Source organism: Saimiri boliviensis, chromosome Y, assembly GCF_048565385.1.
Source record: "Saimiri boliviensis isolate mSaiBol1 chromosome Y, mSaiBol1.pri, whole genome shotgun sequence".
NCBI lineage: Eukaryota > Metazoa > Chordata > Mammalia > Primates > Cebidae > Saimiri > Saimiri boliviensis.
This window is the reverse complement of record NC_133471.1, coordinates 7,490,936-7,516,461: the sequence shown is the minus strand read 5'-3', so window position 1 is coordinate 7,516,461 and position 25,526 is coordinate 7,490,936. Positions and strand designations below refer to the sequence as shown.

Sequence of the window (25,526 nt, the reverse complement as noted above, 5' to 3'; positions counted from 1 at the left end):
CAGGCTGGAGTGCAATTTTACTATCTTGGCTCATTGCATCATCTGCTTCCTGGGATCAGTCATTCTTGTCTCAGTCTCCCGAGTAGCTGAGATTATAGGCCGTTCATCCATATGGAGACTGCTGAAGGTCATATGTAATTCAATAATTTTGGAAATGTGTAAAATGTACCTAACTGGTTCTCATTTGATTTGAATGTCCACTTGTCAATTGTCTATTTCTTTGACAAACAACTTCTTAGTCTTGGTTTGTTGTTTACCTAAGTTCTAAAAACTTTCCTTCTTCCAACAAAAGTTTAAATGACAGCTGATAATGTCAAATGTCATCTTCGCAATAAAATACTATACATTCCATGTCTTTTCATTAGCTTTTATTCAACCCTATATTTATCAACGTTAAAAATAAAATAAAAAATGATTACCTTACTTTTCCATGTTACAATCAGCAATTCCCTCTTAAAGACCAAATCAAAATATTTGGATTTTTTTTTTTTACATCTGCAGCTAATCAACATCTATCTGTTTCACTGGTTGTCTTCCTCTTCACGCCTATTACAAGAATATATATGTAAATGCATACATTGCTGGTGACTGTAAAATTTTTCACAATGACAGATTAATGCAAAGTTGCAAAGATAGTGAAGACATGTTCAGTGTACATTTACACATATTTTCCCAAAGGATACATTTCAAATAAGGTTGCACAATTCCAGTACACAGTTAAGAGAAAACTGACATTCATTCAATGTGTGTGAAAGTGTGAGTGTGTGTTTGTGTGTGTCAGGTTCTATTTAAAGTTATTCAGGTATCAATTCCAGCGACCGCCACTGCAATCTGGATACTGACAAGACAGGTACTCACCTGGTAACCATAAAACAGACTATCCAGAGGAAAAAAAAAATCTTATCTGAGGAATTTAAAGAAGAGCAAAGACTACTTGGTGATCATCAGTAGGCCATCTAAGAGACAAAACTCCTTACCTGGTAATTTAGAATCAAATTTTCCTAAAGTATAAAGACAGCATGTAGTTTCAGAATTCCTTCAACTTTTACTGTACATAATTAATATTTTAATTTATTTCTGGAATGCCATGCCTAAACACAGATTTTACAAACCTAAGCTCCTTTATTAAAGTCCATAAATAACCCTCAGGAAAATCCATCTGTGATGAGCTCAGTTCTCTAGCAGAGGTGCTCTGCTGCACCCTTTCACAGCATTTTTTCTTTATAACAAACTTTCCTTTTTCAAACCTTTACTTTTGTTGGTACATCATTTTCACCGACCCTAGAGTAAACCACTTGTCAATTCTCAGGTTCTGACAGCTGGCTGGGTAGACACAGAAGATTTAGGGCTAACATTGATGACTAGATGAGTCTAAATGAGATTAAATGTCCCTTTCACAGAGACCTCCATTTTTACCACACCAACATAATTTGAACAGATCTTTGAAGATAACACCTCAAATGCAGTTGAAGAAAAGACACAGATCCAAAGAGTGGCAATGGAGGAAACTGGGAATCCTATCTGATGAGCCTGAATGCTATGGATGCTTTCCGAATTCTAGGCATGGGTGAAGAGACTGGAGAACTGCATGCTCTGACAGCAGACACCTGGAAATGACTGTCTTGCCAGGGGTACATACCCTGGTTTTTGTCATGGACAAGAAAGCGTTCAGGACACAAACACATAGAAGGAGTAGGTTTAAGAGCAGAAAGTTTAATAGACACAAAAGAAGAAAGAGAATAAAGGCTGCCTCAAGCTGAGAAAGTGAGTTAACAAAGAGAGGATCTCAGGTTTGTGGCACAATAGATATTGATTTTATACAGAGGCTTGAGAAGGTGATGATTGATTTACATGGGGCTCAGGGGATTGGTTTGACAAAGTGTGCTATTTACATAGCCTGCAAAAAGACGGGCTCTACCAACTTAGTCTTTTATTGTGCAAATGCAGTCTCCATTTGGCAGGTGCCATGTTTGCACACAGTTTTAGCTGGAGGCTGCCATGACTCTGGCACATGTAGTGAGAAGGAAAAGAGAAAGAGAGAAGCCATACTGAATGCACCCAGCTTCCAGGTACAGCTGCTGGTATTTAAATATAAAAGCTCCTCATCTGCATATCTATGACTGACTCTTCAGGCTGCTTTCTGTTAGAGAATACATGATTTGGGGCTGCTTTTTATTATAAGAAGATTCAACCAAGAATTTTTCCCTTTCTAGCTACCTAAAAATAATTTCATAATAACTTCTGTATTACCAGATACAAGTTGCAGGACATCTCACACCCGCATGGATATGTTTCAATGCGGGTAGTTCTCCCAAGAGACTAGAGATGGTACTGCAACAGGAGCAGAGATAGGACCCTTGAGAATGGGTCATCTCTCAGAGAGCCTAGCCATAAGCAACAATTCTTCAAATCTGTCCATCACCCTGTGTAGGTCTCTGACCAAAGCTAATCAATGGGGAGAAGGCAGAGCCTATATCTCTGCAGAACTGGAACATATTTCTTCTTCAGGAATGCCAGACTTTCACAAGGTGCCAGCCTGATTGTTCCAGCAAGCAGGCACACAGTGCAGCCTTCATCACCCAGCCTAGGTGCTTTCCCCTACCTGTGTGTGTTCATGCACTGCACATGGAACTTAACCCCAAGCTTCCAGAGAAGGGAGTCCAAGGACAGCAGTTTGCAACTGAGGGGTGCTGAGCTGACATTAATCTGTGCTTGGCACTTGAATGGAGTGAAGTGTGAATTCACTGAGGGTGGTGGGTAAATACTAAGAGATAAATTCATAGAGAAAGTTATAGAAAATAGTCTCAAATGCTTTTGGAAGGCCCAAATGTTTTTTTCTTGTCTGAAGGCAGCCTAAATTCCCTTTACATTTAGTTGGTAAGAAAAGCAAATAGCTATGGTAGAGGAGTTTACCTGAATAACTTGTTCATTCATGTGGCCTTAAACTTGGAGCCAGAAGGCCCTCTTGGAGGGAGATCGAGCAGGAAAATTACACACTAATAGTGTTTTCTTAGGGCATCAGAACCTTTGCTTTAATCTTCAGCCTCTAGAGGTATTGACTCAAGCCTTTGTCAATTAAGCTTTACTACATAAATGCAAGTCTCACTTGCTGGTGAGGGCCAATGGCTGCTCTCTGTTTACAATACTCTCCAGGAAGCCTGCAAGCTGTCTAGACCCTCAGTTGAACTGGCAAACATGATATCTGTGTCAATGTAGTTTATCCATTCACTGCTCAGTCAGGGTGATGGGAGGGTGGTGTTACAGGGCCTTGAGTGTTCAGTAAGGCTATGGCGTATTTCTCTATGGACCCTCCACTGAACTGACAAAGCAAAATATCTGTGTTATTATACTTTATGCATTCATCACCAAGTCAGGGTCTGCAGAAATACCCTCCCAAAGGAAGTTCACCATGGGAAAATCATAACAGAAAGAACAACGACAACAAAACCCTCAGCACAGTGCCAGTGATTTCAGGTGGCTTCCCCAGGGCCACAAGCTGACCCAGTGAGGGGTTTATTCCTCCCCATTTGGGTCCAAGTGCCAAATTACACAAAGAAACTCAGCTGCAAATTCTGGAATACACAAATGAATATGCAGCCAAATAATATTATATTTCCTAGATATCTATTTCTCATTATTTTCTAGAACCACCTTCTAGATCTTAGTCCAAATTACAATACCGAAAAGTCATTTTGCTAATTCTGGTCTCATTTTCCGTGAAAAAAAGACAATATTTCAACAATGATGCTGTACAGACCCTTTGTCACTTCAAAACTTCCAGAAATTAGGCCAAGTGATGATACCCCATTTACACTACAGTTATGTCCGTACTCCCAGATGAGAAAGTATCACTGTAAGAACAGTGACTGTTTAAAATATGATAATGTCCCTTGCCTGCAATTCAGCATATTAGCTTCCAAGGAATCAGTCTCAATAATCTCAAATGACAGACATGAATTCTGAATCTGGATGGCAAGAAAACTCATTACGATTGAAGAGAAAATTGAAACTCTCCAAGAAAAACAAGCAATATACTAAAGACATTCAAGAGCTGAAATATAAAATAGCAACTTGAAGAAAGGCCATAAATTGAATCTTCTGCTGAAAACTTCACTGTAACAACATCATAATACATTTGGAAGTGCTAGCAACAGAATAGACTGAGCTGAGGGAAGAATCTCAGTGTTCCAAGACTAGTTCTTCTAAATCAACTCAGTCCATCAAAAATAAATAGAATCAAAAAATGGGCAAAATCTCCAAGAAATATGCGGTAAATAAAGAGATCAAATCAATGACTTGACTCATCAGCATTCCAGAGAGGAAAGGAGAGAGAATAAACAGCTTGAAGATATATTTGAGGAGACAGGCATGAAAGACTTTCTCATCACAATAGAGAGTTTGACATCCAAATCCAAAGAATACACAGAAGACCATCCAGATGCTACTTAATATGACCATTTACAAGGCACATATCATCACATTCACAAAGGTCAATGCAAAAATAAACAACAAAAACAAAAATGTAAGAACGACTAGAGTCGCAAGTCACCTATAAGATGGCAGGATACCTCTCAGTGAAAACATTACAGTCCAGAAAAGACTGGAGCCTATTTTCAACATTCTTCAAGAAAACAAAATTAACCAAGACTTTCATATCCCACCATACGAAGATTTAAAGAAAAATAAAATCCTCAGACAAGCAAATGCTAAGGACATACACTTCAAATAGATTAGACTTTCAAGACATCCTAAAGGAATACCATATATAAATTTGAAATAATGGTACTGCTACCACAAAAACACATTTAAGAGCATAGCCCACAGGCATTATAAAGCAGCTAGAAAACCAAGCCTACGTAACAACCAGCTAACAACACAATGACAGGATCAAAATTACACATATCAATACTAACCTTGAATAACACAGAATGGCAGGTTGAATAAAAGACAAAACTCAACCATCTGTTGCCTTTAACACAACCATTTTGCATCCAATGACATGTATAGCCTCATGGTATAAATCAGGGTAAGCTCCACTATGCAAATGAAATACAAAAAGTGAAAAAAAGCAGGTGTTAAACCAGTGAAAACTGACAGGGACAATGAAGGTCATTAAATAATAATAATGGGTACAATCAAACACTATTCTAAATATAGATACATCCAACTTTGAAGCATCCTGATTTATAGAAGAAGTTTTCCTTGGCCTATGAAGAGACTAACAAAGGAGCTCTGGACTTAAACTCAACGCTTGGACAATATGACATAACAAATATCTGTAGAACAAACATTTCTCTTGACAAACAGAAAATAGATATTCCTCTCATCAGCACAAAGAGCATAGGCTAAGATTAACTATAGCTCAGTTATAAGGAAAGACTCGGTATTTTTTAAATAAACGGAAATTACATAATACACTTTCTTGGACCACAGTAAAATCAATACCAAGAAAATTTCTCAAAATACACAAGTACAGTGAAATAAAACAACTAACACCTAACTCACTCTTAGGTGAACATCAAAATTAAGGCAGAAATTAAAATAATTCTTTAAAAATAAATAAAAAGAGAAAAAAACATTCACACATCTCAGGGATGTAGCCAAAGCAGGTTTAAGTGGAAGGTTTATAGACCTGAAATGCCTTAATCAAGATGTTAGAAAAATCTCACCTTAGTGTTCAGGCACGGTGGTTCATGCTTATAATCTCAGCACGTTGAGAAGCTGATACGGGCAGATCACATGAGGTTGGGAGTTTGAGATCAGTCTGACCAACAGGGAGAAACCCCATCCCTAGTAAAATTTAATAAAATAGCTGAGTATTTTGGCACTTTCTTGTAATCTCAGCTACTCAGGAGAACAAGGAAGGAGAATCAGGTGGTGGGAGTGTGGCTTTAGGGAACTCTAAGCTACAGGGCTGGTTAGGTGAAACCTTGGCCTAGCAGACTTCTGCTTACGAGAGCCCCACCGTGGGAAATACCTAAATAAATAAATAAAAGTAAAGAAAACTTCTTGACACACTGTCAGGGATTACAGGTGTCCTCTCTAAGGCCCACATGCAGATTCAGTCAGGGATTTGGCTCTCTGTCCCTAGCCCAGTAAAATACAGGAATAAATGTCAGAACACAACAAATAAACTCTACAGTTGAGTATTAGACCATCTATTGCTCATTATTCTCTAGCACCATCTCCTAGACTTTAGCCCAAATTACAACACAAAAAGTTGCTTTATCATCAGAAAAAAAAACAGTGAAAGAATGATGACAGTTCTAAACATAAGAATCTCTTTTAGCACCAAATCAGCCCAGTAGCTCCCCAGCAACAAATTTTAATGGTCTCAAATGACAGACATGGGAATTCTGAATCTGGATGGCAAAAATTCTCATCTAAACTGAAGAGAAAATTGAAACAGTATAAGGAAGCCAACCGATGCATAAAATAAATCCAAGGACACAAATATCAACTAGATACTTAAAGAAAGAGCAAAAATTGACTTATTTAGCTAAAAATTTCACTGTAATAACATCAACATGCAATTGGAAGTGCTGTCAGCAGAATAGACCAAGAAAAAGAATATAATAAACCAATTGAAAAAAATATATTTGAGGAGACAGTCACGAAAGTTTTTTTCATACCACTAGAGTGACCAACATCCAAACCCGAGGAATACAGAGATCCATAGCCAAATGCTATGTAATATTATTCCCAAGGCACATGACCATCAGATTCACTAAGATTAACTTAAAACAAATAAACAAACAAGAAAACTAACAAAAAACAAAAATTAAAATATAAAAGTAGCTAGGGAGAATTGTCACATCAATTACAGAGAGAATACTATCAGGATGACAGTAGAACTTCAGCAGAAACCTTACAATCCAGAAGATGCTATGAGTCTATTTTCAATATTCTTAATAAAAAATTCCAAACAAGAATTTTATATCCCACCAAACTACATTTCATAAGTACAGATGGCATAGACATAAAATTTTTCTCCTAAAAGAAAATGCTGAGGACACACACTTCAATTAGTTTAGACTTTCAAGACATCCTCAAGGGAATGTTGAACATGAATTTTAAAGAATGATGCCCACTACCACAAAAACACACTTAAGTGCATAGCTCACAGGCATTATAAATCAGCTAGGAAAGCAAGTCTATATGACAACCGAGTAACAACACATTGGCAGGATCAAAATCACACATATGAATACTAACCTGGAATAATACAAAGTGGCAGACTGAATAAAAAGTCACACTCAACCATGTATTGTCTTCAAGACACTCATCTCACATCCAGTGACACCAGTAGTAAAAAAGTAAAAGAGCTGGGTAAGATTCACTATGGAAATGAAAAACAAGAAAAGCAGGAAAGCAGATGTTAAACCAAAAAAAATGAGAAGGACCATGAAGGTTATTATTTAATAATAATGGTTGCAATTTACCACCACCCTAAATATACGTACATAACATTGAGTTCCCTGATTTTGAGAAAAAGTACTTATCCTACGAAAATACTAACACAAAAATACTGAACTTAAACTCAGCCCTTGACAAACTGGACCTAACAGACATTTACACAATGAACTCTCGACCCAGAAAACAGAAAACAGACATTCTTCTCGTCTGCACACAGAACATAGTCTAAGATTGACTATCAGCTCACCTCAGTCATAAGGCAAGCCTCGGTAAATTCTAAAGAAACTTAAATTACATAAAGCACAATCTTGGAATATGCTGCAATAAAAATAGAAATCAATACCAAAAACAAACAAACAAATGAAAAGCTCTCCAAATACACAACTATGTGGACATCACACGACTTACACCTGAATAACTCCCAGATAAACATCAAAATTTAGGCAGAAATTAAGAAAATTGGTTGAAAGTCAATGAAAATAGAAAACACTTTTCCAAATATTTTGGATGCAGCCAAAGAAGAGTTAAGTGGAAAGTGTATAACCCTAAAACCCTTCATCAAGAAGATAGAAAAATCTCAAATTAACAATCAAACTTTACACCTAAAAGAACTGAGAGAGAGGAAAAAACAACTCCCAATTAGCAGAAAATAACCAAAACTAAAGAAAAACTTTTAAAAATTGAGGTGCAAAAATCCATATTAAAGATTACATTAAACAAAACCTAGATTTTAACTCTTGAAAATAAAATAAATAAATAAATACGATTGATAGACTGCTATCTAAACAAAGAAAAAAGGTGGCTGGGCATGGTAGCTTACTTTTGTAATCCCAATATTTTGGGAGGTTGTGTTGGGTGGGTCTCTAGAGGTCAAGAATTTGAGATCAGCCTGGCCAACACAGTAAAATCTTGTCTTTACTCAAATAACAACAACAACAACAACAACAACAACAACAACAACAACAACAATAATACAATAAAATAAAATAGCCAGACATGGTGATGTATTACTGTATTCCTAGTTATTTAGTAGGCCAAGGCATGAGAATTGCTTGAACTTGGGAGCTGAAAGTGGCAGCGATCCAAGATCATGCCACTGCACCGCATTCCAGGTGACAGAGGAAAAGCTTTGTATCAAAAAAAGAGAAAAAAAAGGAAAGAAAGAGAAGATCCAAAGAAGCACCATCAAAACCACATAGGCCGTATTATGATTGATCCCACAGAAATACAAAAGATCCTCAGAGACCAGTATGAACAACTCTATGCATACAAATTAGAAAATCTGGAGGAATCAGATAAATTTTTGGAAGCATACAATCTCCCAAGACTAAATCAGGAAGAGATTAAAACTGTGAATAGACCTAAATCTATGACTGAAATTGATTAGGTAACAAAGAACTTACCAATTTAAGAAAGAAAAAAAAAATCTAAAGCAGATGATTTCACTGCCACATTCTGTCAGATGTACAAAGAATTCAAAAAATGCTAGTAAAGTTATTCTGAAAAATTGAGGAGAGTGTCTCTTTTTTTCATCTTATTGTATAAGGTCAGTGTCAGCCTGATACCAAAAGCTGGCATATACAGAACAACAAACACTTCTGGCCAATATCCTTCATGAACATGGATACTCAACAAAGTGTCAGTCAACTAGACTCCTTAGTGCATCAAAAAGCTAGTACAATACAATCAAAGTAAGCCTTATTCTTGGAATGTAAAGCTGGTTCAACATATGTAAATCAGTAAAGGTAATCACTACATAAATTGAATCAAAAGCAAAAACCAAAATAAAAAAAGAACTTTGATAAAATCAAACACATCTTCATGACAAACTCGACAGACTAAACATGAAAATAATGTACTCAAAATATTAAGAGTCTTTTATAACAAACCCATAGTCTATATCATACTGAAAGGGCAGAATCTCAAATCATTCAGTGTTATCCTTATCAAATTGCCAGTGTCATTCTCCACAAAATTAGGAAAACACTACTTTAAATTTCGTGTGGAACAACAAAGAGCCAAATTAGACAAAACAATCAAAAATAAAAGCAGCAAAGCCAGTGATGTTACACTACCTGACTTCAACCCACACTAAAAAGCTGCAGTAGCAAAAACAACTTGGCACTGGTACAAAAACAGACACAGAGACCAAGAAAATATGTCAGAAAACCCAAGTATAAAGCCATACAGACCTATAAGTATTTAATCTTAGACAAGCCAATGAAACGGGCAATGGTAAAAACTTTTTCTTTTCAATAAATGGTTCTGGGATAACTGGCTAGCCATATGTAGAAGATTTAAGCTGGACCCCTACCTTTCACGATATACAAAAATTAACTAAAAATGAAATACATTAAAAATTTAAATGTAACTCCTAGACTATAAAAAATCATGAAAGATAGCATATGGAGTATTCTTTTGGACAATGACAGCAGCAAAATATTTCTGACTAAATTCTCCAAAACAACTTTGGAACAAAAAGAAAACTAGAGAATAGGCACCTAATTAAACTAAGTAATTTCTACACTTCAAAGGAAACTGTCAATGGAGCAAACATATAACCTACTCAATGAGAGAAGATACTTGCAAACTATGCATCCAACAAAGGCTTAAGATGCAGAATCTAAAAAAAAACTTAACCAATTAACAAGCACAAGACAAATAACTCTGTTAGAAAATAGGTAAAAAGACAATGAACAGATTCTTCTCAAAAGAAGACATACAAGTGTCCAACAAGCATATTAGAAAATGTGCACTCATCTCAGCCACCCAATGTGCTAGGATTATAGGCATGAGCCACTTCAACTGGGTGCAGTCAGGAGTTCAATATAGCAAAATGAATACAACCTGGGCATAGTGGTACATGTCTGTAAGTCTAGCTACTTGGGAGGTGAATATAAAAGAGCTACCATTTCAACTCATCACTCCCATTCCTAGGTATATACCACAAGGAATATCAATGATTCTATCACCAAGACATCTGCAGTTGCATGTTCATTTCTGTATTATTCATGATGGCAAAGACATAGCATCAATCCACGTGGCCATACGTGGCATGCCACATAAAATAAATTATTGATTTATTTTGTATGGTTGTTTAGTATTCCATGTCTGTGCATGTCGAATATTCCACAGCCATTTAAAAGAAATAAATGATGTCTATTTTAGCAACATAAATGCAGGTGGAGGTCATTGCCCTAAGCAAATCAGTGCGGAACAGAAAACCAAATACTGCATTTTCTCACTCATAAACACACATGAACATTCAGCACACATGAACTTAAGCACAGGAATAGCAGACACTGTGAGCCACTAGTGTGTGGAGGGAAGGACAAAATGGGCCTTAAAAAGCCTACCTATTGGGTACTATGCTTACTACTTTAGGCAATGGGATCCACACTCCAAACCGTAGCATTTCCTTATATTTCCATGTGACAGCCCTGCACAGGTACTCCCTGTGTCTGAGGTAAAAATTTAATATGAAAGATACAAAACTATTTGTCTAGTGACATTTATAAAATTTTATACTCTTAGGCACATTCTAATTTTCACACAGTTTCCATTTCAATTAAAATCAATGCTATTTCCAAAAGGAATTTATAATAAATTCATGTTTTAGACCACAGCTTATTCCACCACCTGATAGCTCAATATTACATCAAGTTTAATTTACCTCTTTAAAGTCAGTAAAATAAATTGGTGCTAACTTCTATTCATACTAAATTCTGTAGGTTCAAGTGGCATTATTCTATACACTGCTAAACAAATAAATTCATAGAAATTTAATCTTATGAAAAAATTAGTGCATCTGTAATTTCAGATTACTATTTTAACTTACCAATTTCTGTTATATTATTATGCCCTCCCAATCTTTGTCTACCTGATTTTCAGCATCAAATAACCCAACTTACTTATGCCCAAGAGCCATTCTTTTCTAGTGAGAGTGATATATATCTGAAAAATTAATTGTGGAACAGGAGAAAGAAAAGCTTGAACCATGGTAATGCATTTGAATGCATTGCACTGCCTTAAAATATACCAGATTGAGAGAAAAATCTTCTTTCCAGTATCATGTTTCTCTGTGGGTTGCTAACTCAATCCTCTTCCTCCTCCAGTGTAACATCCGAGATTAACATTTTCTGGTGACAAATGTGTAGAAATATTTGAAAGGTTATCAGTAGATAAACTCTTAACTTTGAAATAATCCATTAAGTTACACACATTAACTTAATCAAATGAATAAAACTTAAGTTTTTAACAGTTTCTAATCTTATCGTTTATTTTAGTTCTCCCCCTCATTTTCAACTTGAAATAATATGTAACTTCATTCTGATAAAATGTTTCAAACAACACATTAAAAAGTAAAAAGTAAAGATTATTTCATTCACACACAAGTCAATTCACTTTTTCGAAATCACTTTGATTAAATAATATCCCAATATTTTTCTAATGCATTTATATTCTGATCCATACAAAAGCTATTTCTCTTAAATTATACTTAAAATATTGGTGTTTTTAGATATTCTTCCAATGATATAAATTTCAACTGCCTCAGACAAAAATAAATTTTCTTTGGAATATATTTTGATTTGTAATTTTTACTAGTGATGGAATTTTGCTCACTTGGCAACATTATAAGACTGCAGTCATGTAAAACATCAATGAGTATTTAAAGCAGTTCTATGTAAGTGACAAAAACAAACACAAATAGGATCTGTAATGAAGTTTAACCTCAAAGTAGTCTTCAAAGAACTTCCACAGATAATATTCAATAGAAAATAAGCAGATCATTAAAATAAATCTCAAAACAGGAATAAAAACAAGATGTCATGAATAAAATGTATAAAAATGACCCCAGTGTATTTCCTAATTTAAACTTATCAAATTAAAATTATTAATTTTTGAACAAATAAAAATTGCTTCAGAAATATAAAAAAGACACCTTCTCCATGATTAACAATTTTAAAGATAATCAAAAGAACCAACTTCTCTATGATGAACCATTTTAAAAAGAACCAAGAGAAATTTATATATATATATACACACACACACATATATATAGTAAATGTATACAATATATTATCTATCTATCTCTCTAGCTATCATCTGGCTGTATTAAATTGTTAAAAAGTAATTAGATAACTGAAAAATAAACTTTATAAAATTACAAAAAATACGTAGAAAAGAGGAAAAATATAGAAAATATAAGATGGAGATTATTGAGCAGTTAAAAAAGAGTGATACAGCCTCTGCATCTTATCAGAATTTTAAAAGAAGATGGGACATGACAGTATTTGACAAATAATGACTGGAAGAAGAATTTCAAATTATTAAAATCATGACTTCTTTGCTTCAGTAAGTCTTATGAATCCTGAGCAGAAAAGACACATAAATAATAAAATCAAAATCAGTGTGGCAAGTATGATGGCTTATGTCTGTAATCCCAGCACTTTAGGAGGACAGATTCTTTGAGCTTAGGAGTTAGAATCCTACTTGGGAAACATGGCAAAACTCTGAAATACAAAAACTACCTTGGTGTAGTGGTGCATGACTGTAATCCCAGTTATTCAGCAGGCTGAGGTAGGAGAATCACTTGAGCCTAAGCAGCAGAATTTGCAGTGAGCTGGCAAAATTTTTAGTGAGATGGCAGATTTTACACACCACTGCACTGCAACATGCACAGCAGAGCAATATCTGATTTCCATTTTTATATATGTTCAAGTTTTAAAAATACCACAGTGCAAGCAAACACACTAAAGTTACCTGCTCACAACTATAAGTGGTCATGTGTTTAAAAATATTTACAACTAAAGCATAAGAACAAGAAATAAAAGTCATCAGCAAAAAAAAAAAAAAAAAAAAAAAAAAAAAAAAAAAAAATATTCACATAGAATAAACAACAGAATAGGCTATTCTCAATTTTAGGAAAACAGATTAAAAAAAAAAAACATCAAAAGCATAATTAGCAGTAATAAAGGTCAGTACAAAATAATATTTTAATTTGTTAGAAAAATCTATTAATGTTAGCTGCTATATACTCAATAACATGAACAAACAAATAAATCCAGCATAAATCTTAAGGACAAATATGAAATCATAAGCATCTTATGGTTTGCAGCCCATTTTCTATTATAACACAACTACAGTTTTCAAAAAGAAATACATTTTTAAAATTTATAAAAATTTATTAATGTAACACTATTCTTTTAAAAAATGACGTCTTTAATATCTCTGAAGTTGCCTCTATTATTGCCTACTGTTTTATCTCTCTCTTACCACATAATCCAATGTCTATATCATTTTATTAAACCCTATTAGCTAGGTCTTCTTTAGAAATTATTAAATGTATAAGAAATTAAATAGAAAATTGTATCTTTATAATGTTTAGATATTTTTGACATGGGTACACATTATTATTTATTATCTCTACATCATTTTTACTTCTGAAAATATGAAAAACAGTTTATCTCCTCTCTCATCTTCCATGATCTTAACTGAGAAATTTTATTGAATTTTGGAGAAGAAAATATTGATAGATTCATCTACATCTCCAGAAGTATGAAGTAGTACTGAATATGAAGTTGCATTTAGATGCTTTCATAAAGTGTAAACATGAATATGAAGTAAAAGATATTTGATTGAATTACTTACCTTGACAAAGTAAAAGAAAGGAAACTACGGAGTGAAAGAAGAGAACTGAGAACATTTTTACCTATAATATCTGATATTTAATTTTATCCAAAAATTCATGTAAACCATTCTAAACACTCGTTAAGTCAAGACACTACATGTATTCATCAGGTATAAATATAATAAAACTTATTATAAATGCAGCAGGGTATTCAAAACCAGGGCAAACAACAACAACAAAAAAAAAACAGTAGGAAAATTTTGGTAAGAGTAGTGCCTTTTTTGTGGGGGATGGAGTTTCGCTCTTGTTGCCCAGGCTGAAGTCCAGTGGCACAATCTCGACTCACTACAATCTTCGACTCCCAGGATTGAGTGATTTTCTTGTCTCAGCCTCCCGAGTGGTTGGGGTGGTGGGTGCCTGCCACAATGTCTGGCTAATTTTTTTTGTATTTTTGGTAGAAAAGGTGTTTCACCATGTTGGCCAGGCTGGTCTTGAGCTCCTGACCTCCAGTGATCTGCAGGCCTCAGCCTCCCATGGTACTGGGATTATAATGTGAGCCACCATGCCCAGCCTCTGCCTTCACTTTGAATGGTCATTTTGAAAAAATACATTCCACATGATGCAATATTAATATGCTCTTTGAAAAAAAAAACAGAAAAGTTTAAAATATAGTTAAAATGGTAAAGTGGGAGTCAGAAATTAATAAACTAGAAAAGAGGATGTAAGGTGCTACTCTGGGACACTTTCTGGATACTGATGAAAGCACTTTAAAAGCAATCCAGTGTTCCCAAAGAACAACTTCATCATATATATATATATATATATATATATATATATATATATATATATATGAAAAACAGATTTAAGAAGGAGATGTTAATCTTCCTGTATTCAAGATGACATGATTTAATATGTAGAATATCTGAAGTAATTCACACACACACAAAAAAACATTAAGCTAGTAAATGGATTCAACAAGGTTTTGGTACACATACTATACAAAAACAAGTTGCGTTTCCAAATTGTAGCAGTAAACAATTGAAAATGATGCTTAAAAAACTTTATTTGTAATAACTTAAAAGGAAAATATTTAGAAATCATTTTAAGCAAGAAGTATAAGATTTGTACATTTAAAACTACCAAATATAGCCGGGTGCGGTGGCTCAAGCCTGTAATCCCAGCACTTTGGGAGGCCGAGGCGGGTGAGTCACGAGGTCAAGAGATCGAGACCATCCTGATCAACAAGGTGAAACCCCGTCTCTACTAACAATACAAAAAAAAAAAACAAAAACAAAACAAAAAAAAAACAAAAACAAAAACAAAAAAAAAAAACTACCAAATATCAAAAAAGAAAGTTAAACACCTAAGTGAATGGAAATGCATTACATGCCCATGGGTTGATAGACTTAATATTGTTAAGATGACAGTGCTCCCCAAAATAATCTATAAAATCAATTTCTTCCATATCGAAATTCCTATTGCATTTATTGTTATTATTAATGTTTGGCAGAAACAAACAAGTGTTCAGTTAGAAATGCAAAGGACTTCACATAGCCAAATAATTCTGCAAAAATAATACCAACTTAATTAATTTGTTGATTTATACTTTCTACTAAATAACTTATTACAAAACATTAATTCTCAAGGCTGTATGGTAATAAGAATAAATATCTAGGTCAAGGGGATAAAGCTGACAGTCCAAAATATATGCTTGTATTTGCTAATAGGGGATTTGCAACAAGGGTGCCAGGGTCATTCAAAGAAGAAATGAAAGCCAAAATCACAAGAATATTTTATTCATTCATATTAGGTTTATGATGTAAATAATTAGAACACTCAGTCATTGCTGGTGGGAAGATAAGATGTAGCTGCTTTTGGAAACAGTCCTACAGTTTGTCAGATGTTGGTTGGACAGTCAGACAGTTCCTCACTGGATTTGGAGACCAGCCTAGCCAGGCTTGTGAGACCCCATCTCTTCTAAAAGTAAAATATGAGCTGGACATGGTGGTGGGTACCTATAATCCCAGCTACTTTAAATGATTAAACAGTAAAATCTCTTGAACCTGCTAGACAGAGTTTGCAGTGAGTACCTTACCTGAGCCTGAACAAAAAGAATGAAACTTAATCTCACACACACGGAAAGAAACTCAATTAGGCCAATTAAGCAACACTCCAATTTAGCTCACATGAAAAAAAACTACAATGGCTGACATCAGTTCAGATCATAACTCAAGACTCTATATATTTATACATTGTAATTTATGTGTTCATTTAATTTATATATAAATATACATTTTCATTTTATAATGCAGATCACATTTTGATGCAATAGTTAAGTTTTAAATCAATAAACAGTTACCAATCTTTATGCAATTTGAAATATCAGTTGATTCCTCATCTACAAAAAGAAATAAAACATAAAACAAAAATATACTTTGCATACTATTAACCTAAAATGTAAACTCTGTGATGCAAGAGTCCTAAAAATTATAAAAACTTTAATTAGAAACACACAAAAAACCACTTCAGAGATATTAATCTTAAAAAATGAATTTCTATGTAGTACATAAATATGAATATTTGTTCTTGAAATTATGAGTCTTTTCTAAATGTTACCTATGAATTTAATTTGATAAAATAAAATGTATCAACAACTAGCTCTGAAATTTATATAGAAGAATAAGCACGAGATTACCTAAAACATATAGTGAAAAACAGTTTGAAAAGAATTGACCTGTAAGATTTTGTGTTTATTCACATACGTAATAACTAAGGTTTTAGGTCTGTGAGTAAGACATACTAATGTAACAAAGTAAACTCAGTTATGGTACCTTAAATACAATAGAAAAAGTAATTGTTTTAAGTTGAGACATTTTAATTTTACCTTTAAATTATACAGTAAATAATTTTTAATTAATATTTGAAAGCATAAATTACCTAATTAAATTTTGTTCTATCTCACTCCTGCCTAAAATTAAATGGTATCACATCAAAAGTATACAGAACTTGAAAAATTAACTTATACACATAAATATATAGAGAGAAGTTGGTAAGATAAAATCTCTTGAATAATAGCAAAATTCTATTGTAATTTATTACAAAAGCATTTTAAAATTGCAGAGAAAAGCATTAAAACATTATAAACAGCTGACTGAGCTGTTTATAATGTTTGTAACGTGTTTATGTTCAGCTGTAAAAATTATCAACCCATTTTGAATTTTACAAATAAAAAGAAAATTCACAAATGTCAAAACTGACTAAAAGAAAAGAAAAATTAGAGGCCAGGCAAGGGGCTCATGCTTATAATTCCAGCACAAGAAGAGTTTATTTATTCATTAAAAAGGTAAATGCAAAAATATATATAAATCCATGCAAAACTGGGAAGCCTTATTATTCATGCAAATAATAATTGGTAACTCTTCTTATACATCTAATTTAGAAGAAAATTCAGCAGACTGTTTATCACCATATAAATTATATCATTTCTTTATGACATTTAAAGACATCTTTACATTCTCCGTAAATGCTCTTATTTAAACACATGTAAATGTAATAGGGTTTCAGAATTATTTACGATACAAAAAGGTTTACAACATAATTATCAGATGAGACATTAACTAAATTACAGTTTATTTGCATACTAATGAAAGTTGCTAATCTGAGAATAAAAAGTTTAAAATAATATTATAAAAAATGTAAAAGATGATTGCATGACATTCTCATTCAAAGTATCGAAAAGCTACAAACAGAAAAAAATGATACTATAATAGTGATACTGCTGGAGAAATGAGTAAGAGACATTAAGATATTTATTTAATTATTAGATTAACCAAGATCATTATAATTAATGTGGCTTATTCTTATATGATTTTCCTGTGAAACACATATGAAAATATAGATTCTATATGCAATTGCATAATTCAACTATTTACATACATTATACACTTCATAGCTTGTCATATAAACGAGAGCACCTAGAGAATAATTATCACACACCACACCAAAAAGTAAACCACACATAAAAATTTACATAATGAACACATGGCCATTATTGTCATTAAAAATAAAGAATTATATTTTAAAGCCTTTTATCTGGCTTTATGTAAATAGGCTTTAAATAGTGCATGGTTCTGAGAGGAAACAAAAGTTTACTACTGACATTTTAAGTGTCAATGGATATCTCCATGTCACATGGGAAAAAAAAGACACATATATCATAATTTGGAAATCTTATTCTGCTTAGAAGAACTTAGTTTCCTTTAGAGAACCTCTTTTGATAACAGACTAAATAAGTTTAAATTTTAAATATAAGTTCTCAACATATACGTTGCAAATATCCTGTTTCAAGCCAGGAAGAATTTGCCATTCTTTTCAATGCATTGAACCATTCATAAAGATTTTTTATTTAGAATAACATAACACTATGATGGAAGAAAGTAAGATATGAAAAGATAGTAAAAGAAGAAATGAGTTATCAAAAGTGGTGGAGGAAAGGAGGATGAAAAGAAAATGATAAAGTTTATGTTGGAGATATTTTGAACAAATATTTTATTACTTAGAACTCACATTTCTTTGAATATTTTTAAAGGAAATGGATAATCTAGTATCTTCCACTTACAGGCATATTTTTATAAATTATTCTTCTTTTCACTCTAATGCTGTTTACTGCAAGATTTTTATTTCAGGGGCGATGGAGTCTTACTCTCTCATCCAGGCAGGTGTGTAATGGTGTAATCTAAGCTCACTGAAACCTCTGCTTGTTGGGTTCAAGTATTTCTTTTACCTCAGCCTCCCAACTACCTGAGATTAAAGGCCCATTCCATCACAACCTGCTAATTTTGTATTTGTAGCAGAAAAGCGGTTTCACCATGTTAGCCAGGGTGGTCTCAAAATTCTGACCTCAAGTAATCCACTTACTTCAGCCTCCCAAAATGCTGGGATTAGAACCATGAGTTGCCACATCCACCCTATTGCAAAATTTTTAATGAAATATTGATTAGCACTTTTAAATAGTAAAATTAGGCATGTTTTTTCAACACTCAGATTACTAGTTTTAATATTGTCAGGGGTTTTATTTAGTGAGTTTTGTGGCTAATGCCTTCTTCGTTTTTTGCTGTTTCTGCCTAAGTCCTTTTATTTCAGGAGATACAGTAAATTAAAGTTAAATTAGGTCCAGAGAATGGCACAAAATCACTTCACGAACTTTCACTGGGATTACCTCTTTGACTCTGCAGTAGTGTTTATTTTTCTGCTTTTTCTGATAGTGTTACTCATTGCTCTTGGTGTTACTAATTCTTTGGATAGAAGATTAGATTTTGAGGTTTCAAATATTTGAGTGTGTTTGTAAACCACTCTAAATTTTCTGCATTTACAGAATAAACATATATGAATAAATATATTCAGAGTATACATATATACAGAGTCTCACTCTGTTGCCCTGGCTAGAATGCAGTGGCACAATTTTGACTCGCGAAACTCTCTGCCTCCTGGGATCAAGGAATTCTGTGCCTCAACCTTCTGAGTAGCTGAGTTACCATTAAAGGCACGTTCTATCATTCCCAACTACCTTCTGTAGTTGTAGTAGAGATGGGGTTGCCCCATCTTGGCCAGACTGGTCTCAAAGTTTTGAACTCATGATCCACATATGTTGGCCTCCGAAGTGCAGGTATTACAAGCACACAACACCACTTCCAACTAATTTTATGTTTTATCTTTTTAATAAAGGGTAACACTTATTCCCAGTGACTCCAAATTCTGTAAAGTGTATGTAATTTTGTACGCGTTCGTATTTTTGAACTATAAAGACAGAGCTCTTCCAAATGAGATCTTACAAAATTTATAAGATTAACACAAATCAGTGAAGTAACAAACAAAAGATATGTGGAAATAAATTGCATAGCTACATTTTGACATTCCAAGTGATAGCTACAAATTCAAGGATGTCTAGAAAATCTATCATTAAAAAGTTAAATTCCTTCAGTCAACCAAGTTTATGAGATTATTTTCAAGGCTTTCTCTCTTATTATGCTACTCTTCTTTCCTAATTTAGAGTTACATATTTATCCCCCATAACTATTTAAAATGTTCATTAGGCTGAATGAGAAAAATTAAAAAAAAAAAAAAAAAAGGCTGGTATACAATATGTGCATAGAAAGAGCAGAAGAAATGACTGATTTACTTCCATTCGCATTTTATAAAATTATCTTACAACCAATCATAATCACATAGCAACAGTTTCAAAATTGTGAAAACAAAACAAAACTAAATAGAGAAGCATTTCCATTAGAGAAACAATCATTATGACATCCTTAATCTTCTTAGCTTACTATTTGCATTCAATTTACTTGTTGAAAACAGTGAATGAGAAATATTTGTGTCACTTACCTCACTATAATTCCTAAAAGAAGAATGTGCCAAAAAAGTAACACAACCTTATTTCTCCTCAAGTCTTTGCTGAAAATAAAAAGAATAATTTGATTAAAAATTGCGCTCATAAAAATAAAGCTGATGGTAAATGACATCCAGAAAATGTCATCACCTTTTTGTTAAATAACAAACATATAAAAAGAAAGGCAGCCTCATCATGACAGAGAAAAGTTGAGAAGAAAATGCTAAAAAAAAAAAAAAAAAAAAAAGCTTATATAGGGTCTCTGGTCAAGGGTGGTTTCTTCTTTCAAAGATGAAACTCCTCCTTTACTTTCTTCACCAATCTCTTTTAAAAGTGTTCCCATTCTCAGGGTTCTGCTAATTCAAACTCTTCTTGTCAGTGAATCCAGCAGAATTCAGTAAACAATCTAAAAAGAAAAGAATGATATTCCATATAATTCACTGTTCCTAGGAAATGTTAACAGATAAATATGGATCACTAATCACAATAGAAAAATCTATGTCTGATTTAGAAAACATTCAACCAAAACCTCTAACTTAAGGTATTATAGCCTCAGAAAATATTGTTTAAATGAAATAGACAATCAAACTTCTCTGAGGCATTAACCATCTCTTAACACCAGGATGATTGTCCTATTCCAAGTGCTATGTACAAAATGCTTCTTTCCATAAGTTTTCTTTTTGAGTTTTTTAGTCAATGTCTGTGGCTGACATCCACTAAAACAATGCAACACAAGACCTAAGTCAAGTCTACCCATGATGACACTACAAAAACTATTCAGGATTTTCGAGTGAAGGACCGGGAGCCGAAACACCGGGTGAAGTTGAACAAATTGCTATGATGAAACCAAACGGCCAGACTGAACACGATGAGGGTATGCTTGAATATTTAGAAGACATAATTGGTTGTGGACGGCTAAATGAACCTATTAAAGTCTTGTGTCGGAGAGTTGAAATATTAAACGAGCACAGAGGAGAGAAGTTAAACAGGGTAAAGACGGTGGAAAAGGAAAAGGATGCCTTAGAAGGAGAGAAAAACATAGCTATCGAGTTTCTTACCTTGGAAAATGAAATATTTAGGAAAAAGAATCATGTTTGTCAATATTATATTTATGATTTGCAGAAACGAATTGCTGAAATGGAAACTCAAAAGGAAAAAATTAATGAAGACACCAAAGAAATTAATGAGAAGAGCAGTATACTATCAAATGAAATGAAAGCTAAGAATAAAGATGTAAAAGATACAGAAAAGAAACTGAATAAAATTACAAAATTTATTGAGGAGAATAAAGAAAAATTTACACAGCTAGATTTGGAAAATGTTCAAGTTGGAGAAAAATTAAAACATGCAAAGAGTAAAGCCAAAAAACTGGAGAAGCAACTTCAAAAAGATAAAGAAAAGGTTGAAGAATTTAAAAGTATACCTGCCAAAAGTAAGAATATCATAAATGAAACAACAATCAGAAACAATGCCCTTGAGAAGGAAAAAGAGAAAGAAGAAAGAAGATTAAAGGAAGTTATGAACAGCTTTAAACAGGAAACACAAGGGCTTCAGAAAGAAAAAGAAAGTCGAGAGAAAGAACTTATGGGTTTCAGCAAATCAGTAAATGAAGCACTTTCAAAGATGGATGTAGCCCAATCAGAACTTGATATCTATCTCAGTCGTCATAATACTGCAGTGTCTCAATTAACTAAAGCCAACGAAGCTCTAATCGCAGCTTCTGAGACTCTCAAAGAAAGGAAAGCTGCAATCAGAGATATAGAAGGAAAACTCCCTCAAACTGAACAAGAATTAAAGGAGAAAGAAAAAGAACTTCAAAAACTTACACAAGAAGAAATAAACTTTAAAAGTTTGGTTCATGATCTCTTCCAAAAAGTTGAAGAAGCAAAGAGCTCATTAGCAATGAATCGAAGTAGGGGGAAAGTCCTTGATGCAATAATTCAAGAAAAAAAAAAATCTGGCAGGATTCCAGGAATATATGGAAGACTGGGGGATTTAGGTGCCATTGATGAACAATATGATGTGGCTATATCGTCCTGTTGTCATGCATTAGACTACATTGTTGTTGATTCTATTGATACAGCTCAAGAATGTGTAAACTTCCTTAAAAGACAAAATATTGGAGTTGCAACTTTCATAGGTTTGGATAAGATGGCTGTATGGGCAAAAAAAAAAAAAAAAAAAAAAAAAAAAAAAAAAGACCGAAATTCAGACTCCTGAAAATACTTCTCATTTATTTGATTCAGTAAAAGTAAAAGATGACAAAATTCGCCAAACTTTTTATTTTGCTTTACGAGATACCTTAGTAGCTGACAACTTGGATCAAGCCACAAGAGTAGCATATCAAAAAGATAGAAGATGGAGAGTGGTAACTTTACAGGGACAAATCATAGAACAGTCAGGTACAATGACTGGTGGTGGAAGCAAAGTAATGAAAGGAAGAATGGGTTCCTCACTTGTCATTGAAATCTCTGAAGAAGAGGTAAACAAAATGGAATCACAGTTGCAAAACGACTCTAAGAAAGCAAGGCAAATCCGAGAACAGAAAGTACAACTTGAATAAAGAGTAGTTAAGTTACGGCATAGTGAATGAGAAATGAGGAACACGCTAGAAAAATTTACTGCAAGCATCCAGCGTTTAATAGAGCAAGAAGAATATTTGAATGTCCAAGTTAAGGAACTTGAAGCCAATATACTTGCTACAGCCCCTGACAAAAAAAAGCAGAAGTTGTTAGAAGAAAACGTTAATGCTTTCAAAACAGAATATGATGCTGTGGCTGAGAAAGCTGGTAAAGAAGAAGCTGAGGTTAAACGCTTACACAATATCATTGTAGAAATCAATAATCATAAACTCAAGGCCCAACAAGACAAACTTGATAAAATAAATAAGCAATTGGATGAATGTGCTTCTGCTATTACTAAAGCCCAAGTAGCAATCAAGACTGCTGACAGAAACCTTAAAAAGGCACAAGACACTGTCTTTCGTACAGAGAAAAAAATAAAAGATACTGAGAAAGAGGTGGATGACCTAACAGCGGAGCTGAAAAGTATTGAGGACAAAGCAGCAGAGGTCGTAAAAAATACAAATGCTGCAGAGAAATCCTTACCAGAGATCCAGAAAGAATATCGCAATCTGCTTCAAGAATTAAAAGTTATTCAAGAAAATGAACATGCTCTTCAAAAAGATGCACTTAGTATTAAGTTGAAACTTGAACAAATAGATGGTCACATTGAGGAACATAATTCTAAAATAAAATATTGGCAAAAAGAGATTTCAGTTCTAAGCCCAGAGGATCTTGAAGCAATCAAGAATCCAGATTCTATAACAAACCAAATTGCACTTTTGGAAGCCCAGTGTCATGAAATGAAACCAAACCTCGGTGCTGTTGCAGAGTATAAAAAGAAGGAAGAATTGTATTTGCAACGGTAGCAGAATTGGACAAAATTACTCATGAAAGAGGTAATTTTAGACAGGCATATGAAGATCTTCGGAAACAAAGGCTTAATGAATTTATGGCAGGTTTTTATATAATAACCAATAAATTAAAGGAAAATTACCAAATGCTTACTTTGGGAGGAGACGCTGAACTGGAGCTTGCAGACAGCTTGGATCCTTTCTCTGAAGGAATCATGTTCAGTATTAGACCACCTAAGATAAGCTGGAAAAAGATCTTCAACCTTTCAGGAGGAGAGAAAACACTTAGTTCATTGGCTTTGGTGTTTGCTCTTCATCACTACAAGCCCACTCCTCTTTGCTTCATGGACGAGATTGATGCAGCCCTTGATTTTAAAAATGTGTCCATTGTTGCATTTTATATATATGAACAAAAAAATTCACAGTTCATAATAATTTCTCTTCGAAATAATACGTTTGAGATTTCAGATAGACTTCCTGGAATTTAAAAGACATACAACATAACAAAAAGTGTTGCAGTAAATCCAAAAGAAATTGCATCTAAAGGACTTTGTTGAACTTGTTTATACTGAAGATTCTTCAAATTGATTCAGTGTATTACTGATTTTTTTCTATTTGTAAAGGATTATGAGTTGTATAAAATACTCCTTAAACTAGATTACAAAACTGGTTTCTATTTTATGCAGTTCAGTGATTTATAGGGTCTAATAAAATATTCTCTGTAACTGCTTCTAGATTGCAAAAATATGATCATTCTGTAAGTAGCAGACAATGGAGAAAAATGAGATACCTGGAGGGTCACGTAACTTGCCCTTAGTTCCAAGTTGCTGCCAGCAAAGTAAAAAGTATGTTAGTATGTTAGTTGAGGCAAAGTCCTAAACTAGCTTATGCTATCAAGGCTCAGCATACCTTTGAGGGCCTTTGACTTACCTACACTAGAAAAGTTTGCCAGCTAATCTTGGATCGATTAAGGAGCATTCCACTTAGCTTACCAGTTTAGACAGTCACCAATTATTACCCAAATGCTAGGAACATATTTTTGTAAACCAGTCATTCTGAATTATAGTGATGAGAATTTGAGTATCATATACTTTTCTAAAATTTGATGTGTTTGACCACTTAAGTCATTAGAGAGAGCCAGTACATTAAGATGGTGTCTTTAACAAGCCTAGGCTATCATCTCAAAAGTTGAAAAACATCCCATTATAGTTGCTTGATGAGTATGAAGTAAGATGGTTTGACTTACAAATTTTCAACTTTTTGAAACCTTTATCAGGGTACTCAAATGCATTTCAACTTGATAGTTTCAACTTACAGGTTTACCAGGATGTAGCCCCTCTGTTGGAGCATCTGTATTTGAGTAATCTTTGCCTATAAATTTGTCAGGGTATTTTTACACTATTGGCTTAAGAATGTTATAATGCTACTGGACATAAGTTGGCAACCACTTGGTTTTTGGAAGGACCTGCTGTATTGAAGTACAAGTCTGCCCTAGCTATTTAATTCCTGGGTATTTATCCTAAGGAATTAGAGTTAATTGTTGCTTCTGTGGACCATTGTTTTTGATATTAAAAAAAAAAAAACAGTTTGTATCACGTAACTATAAAAATGTAAATATTTGTAGCATGGCCTTTTAAATAAAGCAAGATCTGAAGTTAAAAAAGAAAAAGAAAAAA

General features: G+C 33.6%; 1 pseudogene; it reads left to right on the top strand.

Annotated features, from left to right (window-relative positions):
* The first annotated feature begins 21,256 nt into the window (after window positions 1-21,256).
* On the top strand, window positions 21,257-24,502 carry LOC141582949 (structural maintenance of chromosomes protein 4 pseudogene; annotated as a pseudogene).
* The last annotated feature ends 1,024 nt before the right edge of the window (window positions 24,503-25,526 follow it).